Below are 15,634 nucleotides of genomic sequence, written 5' to 3'. Positions count from 1 at the left end.
TCTTTTATTTCGGTGTCATGATCTTTTCCTCCTCTTATGATGGTCTTGTGTAGGTAGTGTCAGGCGCTGTGAGGTCATGGATATCCAGGCCATTTTATGTCTGGAGGGAGCACGTTGTAAGGAGTCCTACCCTTCCTTTGGCTCTTACATTCTTTCCACCACCTCTTCTGCATTAGACCGTGAGCCTTAGAAGGTGTGATAGAGATATTGCAGTACTGAGCACTCCTGTCACTTTTTTTTAGCACCATGATGTCTTCTGAGTCATCCCAAGGTCACTGCCATCTGAAAAGAGAAGATTCTCTACCAAAAGTGAGAGTAGCATTAATATAAGGGTATGAACATTAAGAGAGGTGCTTACAGGGCAGTTTGATAAGCATAGTATACGCTGAATTTTTATATTTGATCTTTTCATAGTGTCTTGAATATCTTGAAATTCCCATTCATACTTTCCTATTAGTTTTTCTTTCTCTTTGTTGGACTGTATTAGATCTGCCACCTGTTTTTCTAGTTTAGATATTCTATCCTCTCCTTCATCCATTCTACTAGTGAGATTTTCTACAGAGTTTTTAATTTCATTGACTGTGTTCTTCATTGCTAGTAATTCTGACTGCTTTTTCTTTTCTTTTTTTAAAATTTTTATTAGCATTTTCCATGATTGCTTTTTCTTTATTATTTCCATTTCCCTTTTTATGTCTTGTATTGACCTTCTCATTTCATTAAATTGGCTTCCTGTGTTATCTTTGATTCCTTTGATTTCCTTGAACATATTTATCATCATTCTTTTGAAATCTTTCTCAGACATTTCCTCTAAATCATTCTCACTAGATGTCATTTCTGATGCATTAATACTTTTGGTGGATTTATATTGTCCCGATTTTTTGTGTTTCTTGTGTTATAATGTACATATTTTTATATCTTGGATGAATTTAATGCTTGGATTTTCTAATTAGCTGCAATTTATTAGATGTATCAATCAATCTGATGTTATATATCTTCAGGGTAGGAGTTTAAGGTCCTAGGTGTGCCTTTTAAGACTCTCAGAGTAACTACAAAAGTGACCCTAGGTGTTGTGTTTGCCTGCTATGAGAGTATTCAAGAAGTCTGAGTAGAACAAAATACAGGCAGATTCTAAAATTTAACTAAACAATGTACATTCAGTGAAAAACAGCACAGAAGCCGGGCATGGTGGCACACACCTTTAATCCCAGCACTTGGGAGGCAGAGGTAGGAGGATCGCCGAGAGTTCAAGGCCACCCTGAGACTACAGAGTGAATTCCAGGTCAGCCTGAGCTAGAGTGAGACTCTACCTCGAAAATCATTTAAAAAAAAAGAAAAGAAAAGAAAAACAGCACAGAGTATTTATGCAAAAGTAGGTATTATGACTACCAGATTCTTAAACAAAATCACAGTCCCTTATGATGTGTGTTGCTCCACACCCTTAATCCTGTCAACTAGGAGGCTAAGATTTTTGTTCTGTTGTGGGTTCCAAGTCAGCTTGTGACCATGTGAGGCCCTTCTCTGGTGTAATCCCAATTTCCTTTTGGGGTGATTTTGGTCTCAATTATGCTGCGCTCCTGCTTGGGTCCCTCTTTGTTGCACTGTGGGTTCAGGTAGGCTGGCTGGGTCGCTGGGTCACTGCTCTGATCGCCTGTCGGGTGCTGTGTAGGTGAGCTCCCTTCCCCAGGCCTATGGTGCTTGCTGGCCCTTATGATGGTGGTGGGGGAGGGGAGGCTGTGGCTGTTGGCTATTTTCCCGCTGGTCCTCGCAATCATCTTCCTCATGAGCTGCTCCTCTGTTCTTCCCTGGCATCCCCCCTTCATGTTTCTTGAGTTTGCGAGGAGCTCCCATGTGAGTCAAGAGTCTCCTCACTTGGCTTCTCCTGGGGCTCAGGGCAAGCCTTATGGCTGGAGTCAGATGGACTTGGTGCTGCCACTGCTGGAGCCACTTCTGTGGGTTCTGGACACTCTGGATCTCTCCTACTTCTCTGCTGCAGTTGGTAATTTCTTATACACCTCACTTTTTAGTAGAATAGTGTATTTTTCTGGGTTTTTTGGGGGGAGGCTTTTTCTCCCCTAGGCTGCTTTGGCATGGTTCCTATGCTGCCATCTTATCTGGAAGTTCCTAGCTCACACCTTTAACCCCAGCACAGCATCCGAGACCTAGGTAGGAGGATCATACTGAGTTCCAGGTCAGCCTAGGCTAGAGTCTCCAATTTTTTTTTTTTTTTTTTCGAGGTAGGGTCTCCCTCTAACCCAGGCTGACCTGGAATTCACTATGTAGTCTCAGGGTGGCCTCAAACTCACGGCGATCCTCCTACCTCTGCCTCCCGAGTGCTAGGGTTAAAGCCATGCGCCACCACACCTGGCTTAGTTCTTTCTAATTTTAATCTTTCCTTTTCACAAAGGAAATATATTTTTATGTAGTTACAAAAAAAAATTTTTTTTTTGAGGTAGAGTTTCACTGTAGCCCAGGCTGACCTGGAATTCACTCTGTAGTCTCAGGGTGGCCTACAGTGATCCTCCTACCTCTGCTGGGATTAAAGGTTTTGTAGTTCCAATTTTAAGAAGAGGCTATTCAGCACAAGACTCCCGTCTGTTTCCCAGTCAGAGTGCCCTCCTATATAGCAATGAGTGCTTGCAATTTAAAGGGCTACGAAATCTACATTCAGGGTCTGCATTACCAAAACTGAGGGCATAGCTTCCTATTTAGTGTGACACTGATGGCTGACTTTAGCCCAGTATAATCCTACCATCTTCCAGGGAGCGGGCCTTGTCCCCCAGTGTGAAATAGCACACCGTCCTTGCTTGGCCTCACCATTCCCCACGGCCCACTGTGTGGTTTTCATATATCCTAAATGGCAGTCATACCCTAGACAAGGGGAAAGCCACTCCACTGTGTGGTTGTAAGCTGTCTGCTATCTCCTATGCCCTAAACCCCTAAAGCACAGGGCTCAGGGTCACTCTTTTGTCCTGTGCTGACTCCAGTTCCTCTGAACAGTGCCTGGTCCATCCTGCTCTATAAAAATACTGGACGAGGGCTGGAGGGATGGCTTAGCGGTTAAGGTACTTTCCTACAAAGCCAAATTATCCAGGTTCGATTCACCAGGACCCACATTAGTCAGATGCACAAGGTGGTGCATGTGTCTAAAGTTCATCTGCAGTGGCTGGAGGCCCTGGTGCACCCATTCTCTCCCTCTCTGTCTCTCTCCCCCTTTCTCTCTGTCAAATAAATAAATAAAGATAAAATATTAAATAAAAAGAATACTGGATGAGACACAAAATGGCCTCGATCCATGACCTCACAGTGCCTGACACTACCTACACAAGACCATCATAATAGGAGGAAAAGATCATGACGTCAAAATAAAAGAGAGACTGATTGAGAGGGGGAGGGGATATGATGGACAGTGGAGTTTCAAAGGGAAAAGTGGGGGAAAGGAGGAAATTACCATGGGATATTGTTGACAATTATGGAAGTTGTCAATTAAAAAATAAAATAAGCCAGGTGTGGTGGTGCATCCCTTTAATCCCAGCACTCGGGGGACAGAAGTAGGAGGATCGCAGTGACTTCGAGGCCACCCTGAGACTACATAGTGAATTTCAGGTCACCCTGGGTCAGAGTGAGACCCTACCTCAGAAAACCAAAACCAAAATAATAATAATTTAAAAATAATAAAATAAAATAAGCCAGGTGTGGTGGCGCACGCCTTTAATCCCAGCACTCAGGAAGCAGAGGTAGGAAGATCGTTGTGAGTTCAAGGCCACCCTGAGACTCCATAGTGAATTCCAGGTCAGGCTGGGCTAGGGTGAGACCTCTACCTAGAAAAACCAAAAAAATGATAAGTAAAAATATAAATAAATAAATAATAACATAAAAAGAATACTGGACGAGTGATGGCTGAAGCAGGTTGAACTTTATGACGCCTTGGAGCCTGTGATCACTAGAGCACTGTGTCAGCTTGTTGGGAAGGAGGGCCAGGGTGGCGGCATGTGAGAAGGTTCTTACTAGGGTGGCAATGATGTAGGTGAAACCAGGACCTTCTGAAGCTCAGTGCTTTCCATCAGAATGGGGCATCCCACTGAAGCCCTCACCACTCACAAATGTCCTCAGTTGGGAACATATGAAGGCACGTAAGCCACAGAAGGTCAGGGCAGTGCAGTGATCCGTCATGGTCCTGTGAACAGGGGGGGACTGCGCCCGGCGACCACGGCCCCGGGGTTATGAGACGGCTGTGCTGCTCATGACTAGCCCCAGCAAACTGCCGCTGCTAAAGGACAGTTTCTGTGGGAGACACGTGGTTTTCACACCATGGTGTAAAGTTTTAAGTCCAACAAGCAGGCACTTGTCACCAAATGGGAGATCCTGGTTCAGGGAGCAAGGGGCCAGTAGTGGTATGCTGGCCTTGCCGTCAGGACACCTGCCTTTGCAGACGCGACAGAGACAGAGCCATAGGCTACTGCATCTTGGGGTTTCTTCACCTGTGTTCCATACAGCTCTTTGGGGAGCATTTTTCTGCTGAGGAACTTTCTCCCTGTGTTATCTTTTCCCACTCCTTTGAGCCTGACTTGTCCATAGGACCTGCTGTCCTGTCCAGAAGCTATTTCAAGCACATGATGATGTCACAGGGCAGAAAGGAAATCCTAACAGGAAAAAATGCATTCAAAAGCACTTTATAGGAGGCGGGGAGATGTCTCGGCAGCTAAGAGTGCTTGCTGTGCAAGGTGAGGACCTGAGTGTGATTCCCAGCACCCACGTCAGAGGCCAGGCGTGGCTGTGCGTGCTTGTGACCCCAGAACTGGGGTGTGGGGGAACAGGAGGATCGCTGGAACTCCCTGGTCAGCCAGTCTGCTCAAAAGAGCAGGAAGTTCCAGGTTCAATGAGAAACCCTGTTTCAGAGAAATAAGGCAGAAGAGCAGTAGAAGAGGGTATCCTATGTCTTCCCATGGTCTCTGCACATGTGCCCACAAGCATATGCATTTGCACACATGTGCATATAACACACACACACACACACACACACATATACATACACCCCAAAACACTTTATAGACTAAAACTCTGAATAATACATAAATTTGGTTTGAGTACTAGCTCTTCCAGATGTATGATTTTGGACATAATACATGTTGTCATCTATGAAATGGGAATAAAACTGCTCCTACATTGCAATCCATAGTCCCAAGTAGAAATGGAATTTACTCATGGAAGGGAGAAAAGCACAGAACCAAGCTTGTCAGGCCACAGGTGTAAAAACTTCTCTGTGACACCATGCTGTCACTGCCTACTCTGGACTTGAGAGCCGCAGACATTCTGGCCTGTCCCACAGGGGTAGGCTCCTCTCAGATGTCTCTGGTGATCAGGTCTGCGGCCAAACCTGGTGGCCAGAAAGCAGAGAGAGCCCGGCCTTTAGCTCACATTGTGGGGAGGCTGGAAGAGCCCAGATACTGTTACTATAGCCTGCAGAAGGTGGCCGTGAGGGTTCAGCCTTCATCCAGAATGCTCATGCTTGGCTGGATGTGGTAGTCCATGCCTTTAATCCCAGCATTGGCGGGGGCAGAGGTAGGAGGATAACCATGAGCTCAAGGCCACCCTGAGACTACTGAGTGAACTCCAGGTCAGCCTGGGCTAGAGTGAGACCCGACCTCAAAAAGCAAAGGAAAGCAAAACAAAACAAAACAAAACAAAAAAAAACCAGAATGCTCATGCTCAGCTGATGGAGCTCACTGGAGTCAGCATGTGCTGGCCCCGTGACACAGAGGCCAAACGAGTGCATGGCTCTCAAAAGATGTGGAAAAAGTGACAAGAGCATTATGCATGCTCTCCAAAGCCTAAGGGCCACCCACAATGGACCGTGTCCCTGGAGGACTGGAAGGCATGCTATGAGCCACGGGAGTGAGCCTTGGCTGCCTGCAGCAGCCTCTCCCGGTTCAACACCACTGAGCCCAAGCCGCATGCGCACAGGCCTGGCGAGCGTGCGCTTCCATTTATTCCAGCCTTGAAAACAGGCTTGATGAAGTTCTGGTACCAGATGTCAGGAGGAAGGGCGCCTCCTAAAAGGTGGGGACAGCGGGACTCCTGCCAGTGGGAGAGCTCACTGGCTTCGTTAGCATGCTGGGCCCACTCGTGAGTTAGGAAGCTTCGCTGAGTTCTCCACTTACCACTTGCCTTTCACTCCAGGCATGCTCCAGTGCAATAAAAATAAATAAATAAATAACAGCAGCCAAGTATGGTGGCACATACCTATAATCCCGGCACTCAGGAGGCTGAGGTGGAAAAATCCCCATGAGTTTGAGGCCAGCTTGGGGCTACAGAGTGAGTTCTAGGTCAGCCTGGACTTGAGTGAGACCCTGTAGCAGCAGCTGGGCCCCAGCCTGGCTAGTGGTGTGAGCTGAAGGAATCTTAGGTCCTGATACCAGTGTTATTATTGTCCTTGTGACTGTTATCTCTCCCACCCACCACCCCACTGCACCGTTCTCAGGAGGCAGACACACACACATACACACACACACACAAAACAGCCAGGGATGGTGGTGCATACCTGTAATCCCAGCACTCAAGAGGCAGAGGCAGGAGGATTGCTACAAATTCGAGGCCAGCCTGGTTTACGTAGCAAGTTCCACTCAGCCAGAATTATACAGTGAGACCACCTCAAAACAAAACATACAGGTTTGGGGCTGGAGGGATGGCTAAGTGGTTAAAGCGTTATCCTGCAAAGCCAAAGGATCCAGGTTCAATTCTCCAGGACCCATGTAAGCCAGTTGCACAAGGTGATGCATGCGTCTGGAGTTCATTTGCAATGGCTCGAGGCTCTGGTGTGTCCATTTTTTCTCTCTCTCTCTCTAGTAAACTAATAAAAATAAATATTTTTTAAAAATACAGGTTTATGACATACAGGTTCATGGGGGGGGAATTAATGTCTAAGAAGCACCTGGGCATGGGGGAGGGGAACAGAGATGGCTCAGCAGTTAAAGACACTTGCAAAGGGTTCAATTCCCAAGCCATGTATGTAAACCAGATGCAAAAAAAATCGCACAAGTGTCTTGCAATAGTTTGCAGTGACCAAAGTCCCTGAAACTCACACACACACATTTGCAAATAAATATTTTTTTTATTTTCGTTTTTGTTTTTTCATGGTAGGGTCTCACTACCCCAGGCTGACCTGGAATTCACTATGTAGTCTCAGGATGGCCTTGAACTCTTGGCGATCCTCTGCCCCCCAAATGCTGGGATTAAAAGTGTTCACCAACACACCTGGCTCCCAAATAAATATTTTTGAAAAAAAAGAATCATCTAGGGTTGGCTAGGGATGTGGCCTAGTGAGTAGAGTGTTTGCTTAGTGTGCACGAAGCCCTTCATTTGAGCTCCAACATCACATAAACTGCAATCCTAGCATTCAGGAAATGAAGGCAGGAATATCAGAAGTTCTGGATTATTCTCAGCTTTATGTTGAGTTTGAAGCCAGCCTGAAGGAAAGGTGGGGTGGGGTGGGATGGGGAAAAGCAGCAGCTGGGATCAAGCCTGGTTAGAGGTGTGAGCTAAAAAATTTTAGGTCCTGATATCATTGTTCCCTTGTCCTTGTCACTGTTCCCTCACCCACCCACCACCCCACTGCATCATTCTCAGGAGGCTGGATGAGACAGCTGCATTTTTGTTGTTGTTATAGTTGTTTTGAGGTAGGGTCTCACCGTAGCCCAGGCTGACCTGGAATAGTCTCAGGGTAGCCTCAAACCCACAGTGATCCTCCTACCTCTGCCTCCCAAGTGATAGGATTAAAGGCATACGTCACCATGCCCAGCTAGACAGCTGCATTTTTGGGGTAGTTTGAACACAGAGGGCTCTGAGCTCAAGGGTGTGGACTCTTCTGGAAATGCAGGAAGAGACCTCCTAGCGTAAACACATCTCAGTGGATTCCTGAGGGCTTTAGCCAGTTCACAAGGGTGTGCAACAGGGTTCAGCTAGAAGAAAGAAGGTACTAGAGCCAGAGGCAGGACCAGTGTGGTGGTTTGATTCAGGCGTCCCCCATAAACTTAGGTGTACTGAATGCTAGGTTCTCAGCTAATTCCTAAATCTCAGCAGATTTGGGAATTAACACCTTCTGGAGGCAGTGTATTGTTGGGGGCTAACTTATGGGTGTTATAGCCAGTTTCCTCATGCCAGTGTTTGGCAAACTCTCCTATTGCTGTTGTCCACCTGATGTTGGTGAGGGGATGATGTCCACCCTCTGCTCATGTTGTCATTTTCCCCTGCCATCATGGAGCTTCCCCTAGAGTCTATAAGCCAAAAAAAACCCCTTTTTTTTTCCAAAAGCTGCTCTTGGTCAGGTGATTTCTGCCAGCAATGCAAAACCTGGCTGCAACAGTAATGTTGGTACCAAGAGTGGGGTTGCTGCTAGTCACCTGACTGTGTGGCTTTGGCATTCTGGAGCTGATTTTCAAGAGAAATGTGGAAGGATTTTAAACCTTGGTCTAAGAGATGCCTTGCAGTGCTGTAAGTACAGCTTAATGGAGTATTCTGGTCAGAGTTGAAAGATTTGAATGCAGTAAGAACTATGGACTATGAGATTTAGCTTATGAGGATGAGAAAGAGCTTTGCTTGGACTGGGCTAGAAGCAGTTTGTATGACAGGCTTGCTGTTATGGCCATGTCCTGAGAAGTTGTGCAGGGTTGCTTTGCGTAGAAAAGGACTGGTATGTGCAGAGAGATTTGGACAGGAATAACTCTTTAGGCCAAAACTGCTACATGTTCAGCAGCAATTGAGAGGTTACAGTCTTTGAGATTGGGCCAGCTGACCAGCACTGGGGCAACAGGAAGAACGCAGAAGGGGCCTGAGTGCTTAAGGAGTGTCCTGTTCTTTAAAGTCTGCTTTATTCCCCCCCTGGATCAACAAGTTGGCACCCTACCTGATATTGTGGACTATAAGAAATGGAACAAAGAGAGGGTCATTGAATTTGCACATGGTTTTGTGTTTTGGAAATGGTCATGGGCAGTGGGAAGCAGGTTTGCTGGATGCCTGCATGGAGACCCGATGGAGCTGTGAGGATGAACTGTGGGTTGCAGTGGAGACCCAGTGAAGATGCCAGGCTCACAAGATGTCTGCCAAGGATAGCTGTTGGCCCTGGATGAAGTTTTCCAGGACTGTGAGTAGCCTAGCTGGAGGGGTGGAATTGGAATACCCAAGACTTGTTCCTGGTTAGAATATTGGACTTGGAGATTTGTCACTGACTAGAGGTGTTGGACTTGAAGCTACAGAGTTTGATGTTTGCCCTGGTAGGTTTTTTTGTTGTTGTTGTTGTTTTTAGTATGTTATTTTTATTTATTTGAAAGAGAAAGAGGGAGAGAAAGAGAGATAGAATGGGTGTATCAGGGCCTCCAGCCATTGCAGATGAACTCCAGATGCGTGTACACCCTTCTGCATCTGGCTAACGTGGGTCCTGGGGAATCGAACCTGGGTCCTTTGGCTTTGCAGACAAAAATCTTAACTGCTAAGCCATCCCTCCAGCCCTGCCCTGATTGTTTTAAATCTTGTATTGGCTGAATATTTCTTTTCTATGCCCAATGCTATCTTTTGCAGTGTGAATGTTTATTCTGTGCCACTATGGGCTTTTGGGGGATTTTTTTGGTATTATGGCTCAGTTAAAAGACTTTGGACTGTGGGAATGTTTGAACATCATTAGGATTGATAAAAGCTGTGGAGACTTTTAAAGTTGGATGAATGCATTACATTTTAAACTATGTATGGTTACCAGTTTATGGGGGCTAGGGGCAAAATGTGGTGGTTTGATTCAGGTATCCCCATAAACTTAGCTGTTCTGAATGCCAGGTTCCTAGCTGATGGAGATTTGTGAACTAACGCCTCCTGGAAGCACTGTATTGTTGGGGGTGGGCTTGTGGGTATTATAGCCAGTGTCTCCTTGCCAGTGTTTGGCACGCTCTCCTGTTGCTGGTGTCCACCTGATGTTGACAAGGGGGTGGTGTCCACACTCTGCTCATGTCATTGTCTTCCCCTGCCACTGTGGAGCTTCCCCTCGAGTCTATAGGCCAAAATAAACCCTTTTATTTTTCCCAAAGACTGCTCCTGCTTGGATGATTTCTGCCAGCAATGCAAAGCTGACTGCGACAACCGGGAATTCACAGACTGCCCAAGTCCCTTTGCAACTCTCACAATGACCAGACTGGGTCATTAAGGAAGAACAGGAGTTTAGAACACGGGCATTCCCCTTCTTTGCTTCCTGATCTGCCAAGATATGAGCCAGCAGCCCCTTGCTGCCATGCTTCCCCTGCCTCCATGGACCAGGAAATCCCTGCAACTTATTTCTCACATTTCTGGAGCGTAGAAAGTCCTCGTGGTGGAAGGAAACACTGACTTCAGAACAAACCCACTCTCTCTAACCATATTGCCCCACTCCGGAGGGCACAGTCCTCATGACCCCTTCATCTCCTCCCATAGGCCCTGCTCCCATTGCTACCACAGAGAGACACACCATTGCATAAGCCAAGAGTCCCCAAGGAGCAAGAGCGACATGGAAGCTACAAGGGAGGGCTGAGCCTGGTGATGTCGGGAGGACCTTGGACTCACTATATGTCCCTAGCTAGCCTTACTGTCATGGCAATCCTCCTGCCTCAGCTTACGAAGTATTGGAACTACAGGTGTTTGCACCTGGCTTCAAATATATCCAGTAGGTGAAAAGATAGAAAAATGTCTCAGAGCTCAACTAGGAGACCCTTAGTGGTAGCCCAGACCAAGTCAGAGGTGGAAAGTGGTGAGGGGGAGATAGAAAATGTATAGATAGGGCTGGAAAGATTGCTTAGTGGTTAAGGCACTTGTCTACAAAGCCTAAGGACCCAGGTTCAATTCCCCAGTATCCATGCAAGCCAGATGCATAAGGTGATGCATACATCTGGAATTCATCTGTAGAGGCTAAAGGCCCTAGTGTGCCCATTCTCTCTCTCTCAAATAAATACTTTTTTTGTTTTGTTTTGGTTTTTCAAGGTAGTGTCTTGCTCTAGCCCAGGCTGACCTGGAATTCACTATGTAGTCTCAGGGTGGCCTCGAACTCACAGTGATCCTCCTACCTCTGCCTCCCAAGTGCTGGGACTAAAGGCATGCACCACCATGCTTGACAAATAAATTGAAAGAAAGAAAGAAAGAAAGAAAGAAAGAAAGAAAGAAAGAAAGAAAGAAAGGGAAAGAAAGAAAATATATAGATAGCTAAGGACAGCTGGAACAGAAGTTCAGCCGGAACTAAGTCCCCAACACAAAACAGTCATGGTCAGCTTGCTTCCTTATTTCCCCAACACAAAGGTTTCAGTTACCTTATTTATTTATTTTTGATTTTTTTTTTTAGAGACAAGAGAGAGTGAGAGAGAGAATTGGCACTCCAGGGCTTCAGCCACTACAGGCACTTGTGTCACCTAGTGGGCATGCGGGCGACCTTGTACTTGCCTCACCATTTGTGTGTCTGGCTTACATGGGACCTGGAGAGTGATCAAACCTGGGTCCTTGGGCTTTGCAGGCAAGCGCCTTAACCACTGATCTATCTCCATGGGCCTGTTTCAGTTCCTTCTCAGAAACTCCCAAATAGACAACCCATCAGTCCGTGACACCCTCCTCTATGGGCAGACATTGCTCCAATATACTTATATCCCCAGAAGTAAGCCATTCAGAGGAACCTCAGCTCTGGGGTTCCCATCCATCCCAGAAAGTGCCTATTTCTTGTGTCAATAAAGCTTTAATCTCTTGCTCGTCTTGTGAATTGTGTCACTGTTTGGGGTGCTAATTCTTTACCCACTCCCAGGACAACTCAACCTGGCAAATCTTACAGATCTCCTACTTTAGAGGGACAAGGAAAAGTGGACTTGTAGTACGTTCTAGGGTCAGAATTAGCAGGACCTGGGAATGGTCACAGTGTAGTGGGAGGCACAGAGGGAAAGGCAGGTGAGACTTTGGTGGCCCGTGGATACCAGGGCCCTGCACTGAGATGGGCAGTCCCCGAGTAAGAGGAGGCTGACTCACAGTGAATGGCACATTCGTAGATAGCCTAAGGATCCTGTAAGGGAAAGCCACGGAAAATGAAAAGGATACCAAGTCCAGAACGAAGACAGCTTAAGAGAGGCTGCCAGGTTTGGGCAGCTTGCTCAGACAGGTTAAGTTAGGCGAGTATGGGAGCCATGGAGTGAAAGATCCTGGGGCTCAGTGGGAAACAGAAGATTGTGAAGGAGTGGTTAAACAGAGTGGACTGGGGCTAAAAATGGAAGAAATTTGGGGCCCAGTGGACGTGGGTGGTCCCAAAAACAACCTTTACCACTCACCAGGTGCTGCCAGAGGGCTCTGGCCCCATGAGGCAGTGGCTCGGCTTGGGGTGAAATGGGCAGGATAGTGTACATGGTCCCCAGCGCAGAAAGTCCAGCAGTCGCCATGAGGATGATGGTGAAGGCAGTCATGGTTAGCATTGCTGCTGTTCAGAATGGTTGTTATCTCTGCAGAATAGGATCACACACCCCACACTTTTAACATCAGGCCTGGCCATGTGACTTGCTTCGGTCAGTGACACGTGCCATTGAGGTGTGCCAGTCCTTTGAAGACACCTGTGGAGTCAAAGCATGGTGTTACAGGGTTCACTTTATTTCTGCCAGGAAACGGGCAGGGCCTCAGATAAGGGCTGCTCCTTCAACCTGGGTCCTGGAGTGCAGGTGACTTGGCTCAGAGCTGCGGCCAACCTGGGATAGTGTGCAGTGTGAGCAAGAAAGAAACTTCTGGTGGCGTACTCCTTTAATCCCAGCGCTTGGGAGGCTGGGGTAGGAAGATCTTGTGAGTTCAAGGGCAGCCTGGGGCTACAGGGTGAGTTCCAGGTCAGCCTGGGCTAGAATGAGACCTTGCCTTGAAAAAGCCAAAAATGAAAAAAAAAAAAAGAAAGAAAGAGAAAAACAAACCTGTGGTAAACCACTGAAACTGAGGCTCTTTGTAACGTAGCTAACAGTCTGTTAGCTAACACGGTGGACTTGAGTGCTTACTGTCCCACAGGCCACATACTGGGAAATTCTGCGTGGTTCAGTTACTAACTCCACATATGAAAGCACAAAATACCAAACAAAAAAGATGATACACTGTGTGGTCTCATTCATAGTAAATTCTAGAAAATACTAATCTCCAGTGACAGAGGATCAGTGGTACTTACCTGATAGGGGGGGATACCAAGACCAAGAAAGGACATCCGTGGGCTGGAGAGACGGCTTAGCACTTAAGGTGCTTACTAGCAAAGCCAAAGGACCAGGTTCGATTCCCCAATACCCACATAAAGCCAGATGCACAAGGTGGTGCATGCATCTGGAGTTCGTTTGCAGTGGCTAAAGGCCCTGGTATACCCATTCTCTCCCCTACCCATCTCTGTTTCTCAAATAAATAAATAAAAACATTTTTTAAAAAAGAGGGATGGGGGGCTGGAGAGATGGCTTAGCAGTTGAGGTGCTTGCCTGCAAAGCCAAAGGCCCTCAGTTGGATTCCCCAGGACCCATGTAAGCCAGATGCACAAGGTGGCACATATGTCTGGAGTTTGTTTTCAGTGGCTGGAAGCCCTGGTTTGCCCATTCTCTCTCTCTTTCTCTCTCTCTCCCTCTTTCCCTCACTTAAATAAATAAATAAAAATAATTTTTTTTAAAAGAGAGATGGAGGGATGGCTTAGCAGTTAAGGTGCCTGAAAAGCCAAAAAGGATCCAGATTTGATTCCCCAGGACCCACATTAGCCAGATGCACAAGGGGGTGCGCATGTCTGGAGTTCATGGCTAGAGGCCCTGGTGCACCCATTCTCTCCCTCTCTCTCTCTCCCTTTCTCTCTGTCAAATAAATAAATATATTTTACAAGAAAGAAGAAAGGAAGAAGGAAAGGAAGGAAGGACATCTGTGACTGCCTGGTTGGAAAGAGAGTCTACTAAGAGGCACAAGGACACTGGTGAAGTGCTCAGTGATATTCCTTATTGTAATGTGGGCATGGAGCTGTGAAAATGTGAATGTCAGAATTTGTAAACTTACAGTGTGCAGCACACCTTCTTGATAAAACCGGTTTGGTTTGGTTTGGTTTAGGGCCTGGACAGAACCCAGGACCAGGCTCTACTGCCGAGCTACATTCCCAGCCTCTTCCAGAATTCTTTTTTTAGCTTGTTGTTGTTCGTATTGTTTTTGAGACAGGATCTCATGTAGTTGAGGCTGACCTCAAACTTCCTATGGAGCTGAGAATGACTCTGAATTCCTAATCCTTGTGTCTCCACATCCCAAGTGCTGGGATTATAAGTGTATGACACCATGCCTAGCTAGAATCCTTTTCTTTTTTTTTCATAGATGAGGCAAGTGAATCTCTTTGATATTTAATTACATAATAGTAGTCAATGGCAATTAAAGGGTAGATCTCAACTTGGAACCAAATATACCTACATCTAAACCCTGTGCTTTTCACCTGGAATGAAAAGAGCTTTCGTTGTTCATTTGTTCTCTCCCTCCCGCACCCTCTGTTTGAGATGAAGTTCTGCTGTTAGCCCAGACTGTCCTGGAACTTGCGGTGCGGCCTTAGCTGGCCTTGAACTCACAACGCTGTTGCTTCAATTTCCTATGTGCTGAGATTACAGACATATGCCACCACTCGGCTTTGGAAAGGGGTTTGACTGGCAGACCAGTGGTCCCCAGGAAACGGTACCCCAGAGATAAGCACTGCATACATGTAGCATTCCCAAACAGTCACATGGAAGAGATGAGAAGGCAGACACAAGCCAGGTCCTAGAATTGTCAGAGTAGCTCTGGTCTCCTCTGGGGAGGGAGGGTGCAGTACCACATAGAGGGGTGCCATGCTTTGGACAGTCACCTTAAAATTTCTGGGATTTAATGGGTTGGTTATTCAGCATAGCCATTATCAAAAAATAAGTTAGGGCCAGGCATGGTGGCACATGTCTTTAATCCCAGTACTTAGGAGGCAGAGGTAGGAGGATCTCTGTGAGTTCGAGGCTAGCCTAAGATTACATAGTGAATTCCAGGTCAGCCTGGGCTAAAGCGAGACCTTATCTTGAAAAAACAAAAAATAAAAATAAATAAATTAGGGATGGAGAGATGGTTTGGCGGTTAAGGTGATCACCTGCAAAGCCAAAGGATCCAGGTTTGATTCCTTAGGACCCATATCAACCAGATTCACAAAGTACACTTGCATCTGGGGTTCATTTATAGCATCTGGAGGCCCTGGAGCACCCATTCTCTATCTGCTCCCCTCTCTCAAATAGATAAAAAAATAAATAAATAAATAAAGTACAGGGCTGGAGAGATGGCTCAGTAGTTAAGGTACTTGCTTGCAAAGCTTAACAACCCAGGTTCAATTCCCACAGTGCCCACTTAAAGCCAGATGCACAAAATGAAGTATGCATCTGGAGTTCATTTGCAGTAGCTGGAGGCCCTGGCATGTCCATTCTCTCTTTCTCTCTCTCTCTCTCTCTCTCTCTCTCTCTCTCTCCCTGCTTGTAAATAAAGAAATGATGAATTAAAAACTAAATTATATATGCTCACAATTAAAGTATATCAACAGCAAAGTTGGGTTAGGGATAGAGTGGTAGAGCACATGCTTAATCTGCATGAGGCCTTGGGTTCAACCCCCAGCACCCTC

Source organism: Jaculus jaculus, chromosome 3, assembly GCF_020740685.1.
Source record: "Jaculus jaculus isolate mJacJac1 chromosome 3, mJacJac1.mat.Y.cur, whole genome shotgun sequence".
NCBI lineage: Eukaryota > Metazoa > Chordata > Mammalia > Rodentia > Dipodidae > Jaculus > Jaculus jaculus.
This window is presented reverse-complemented; position numbering follows the sequence as displayed.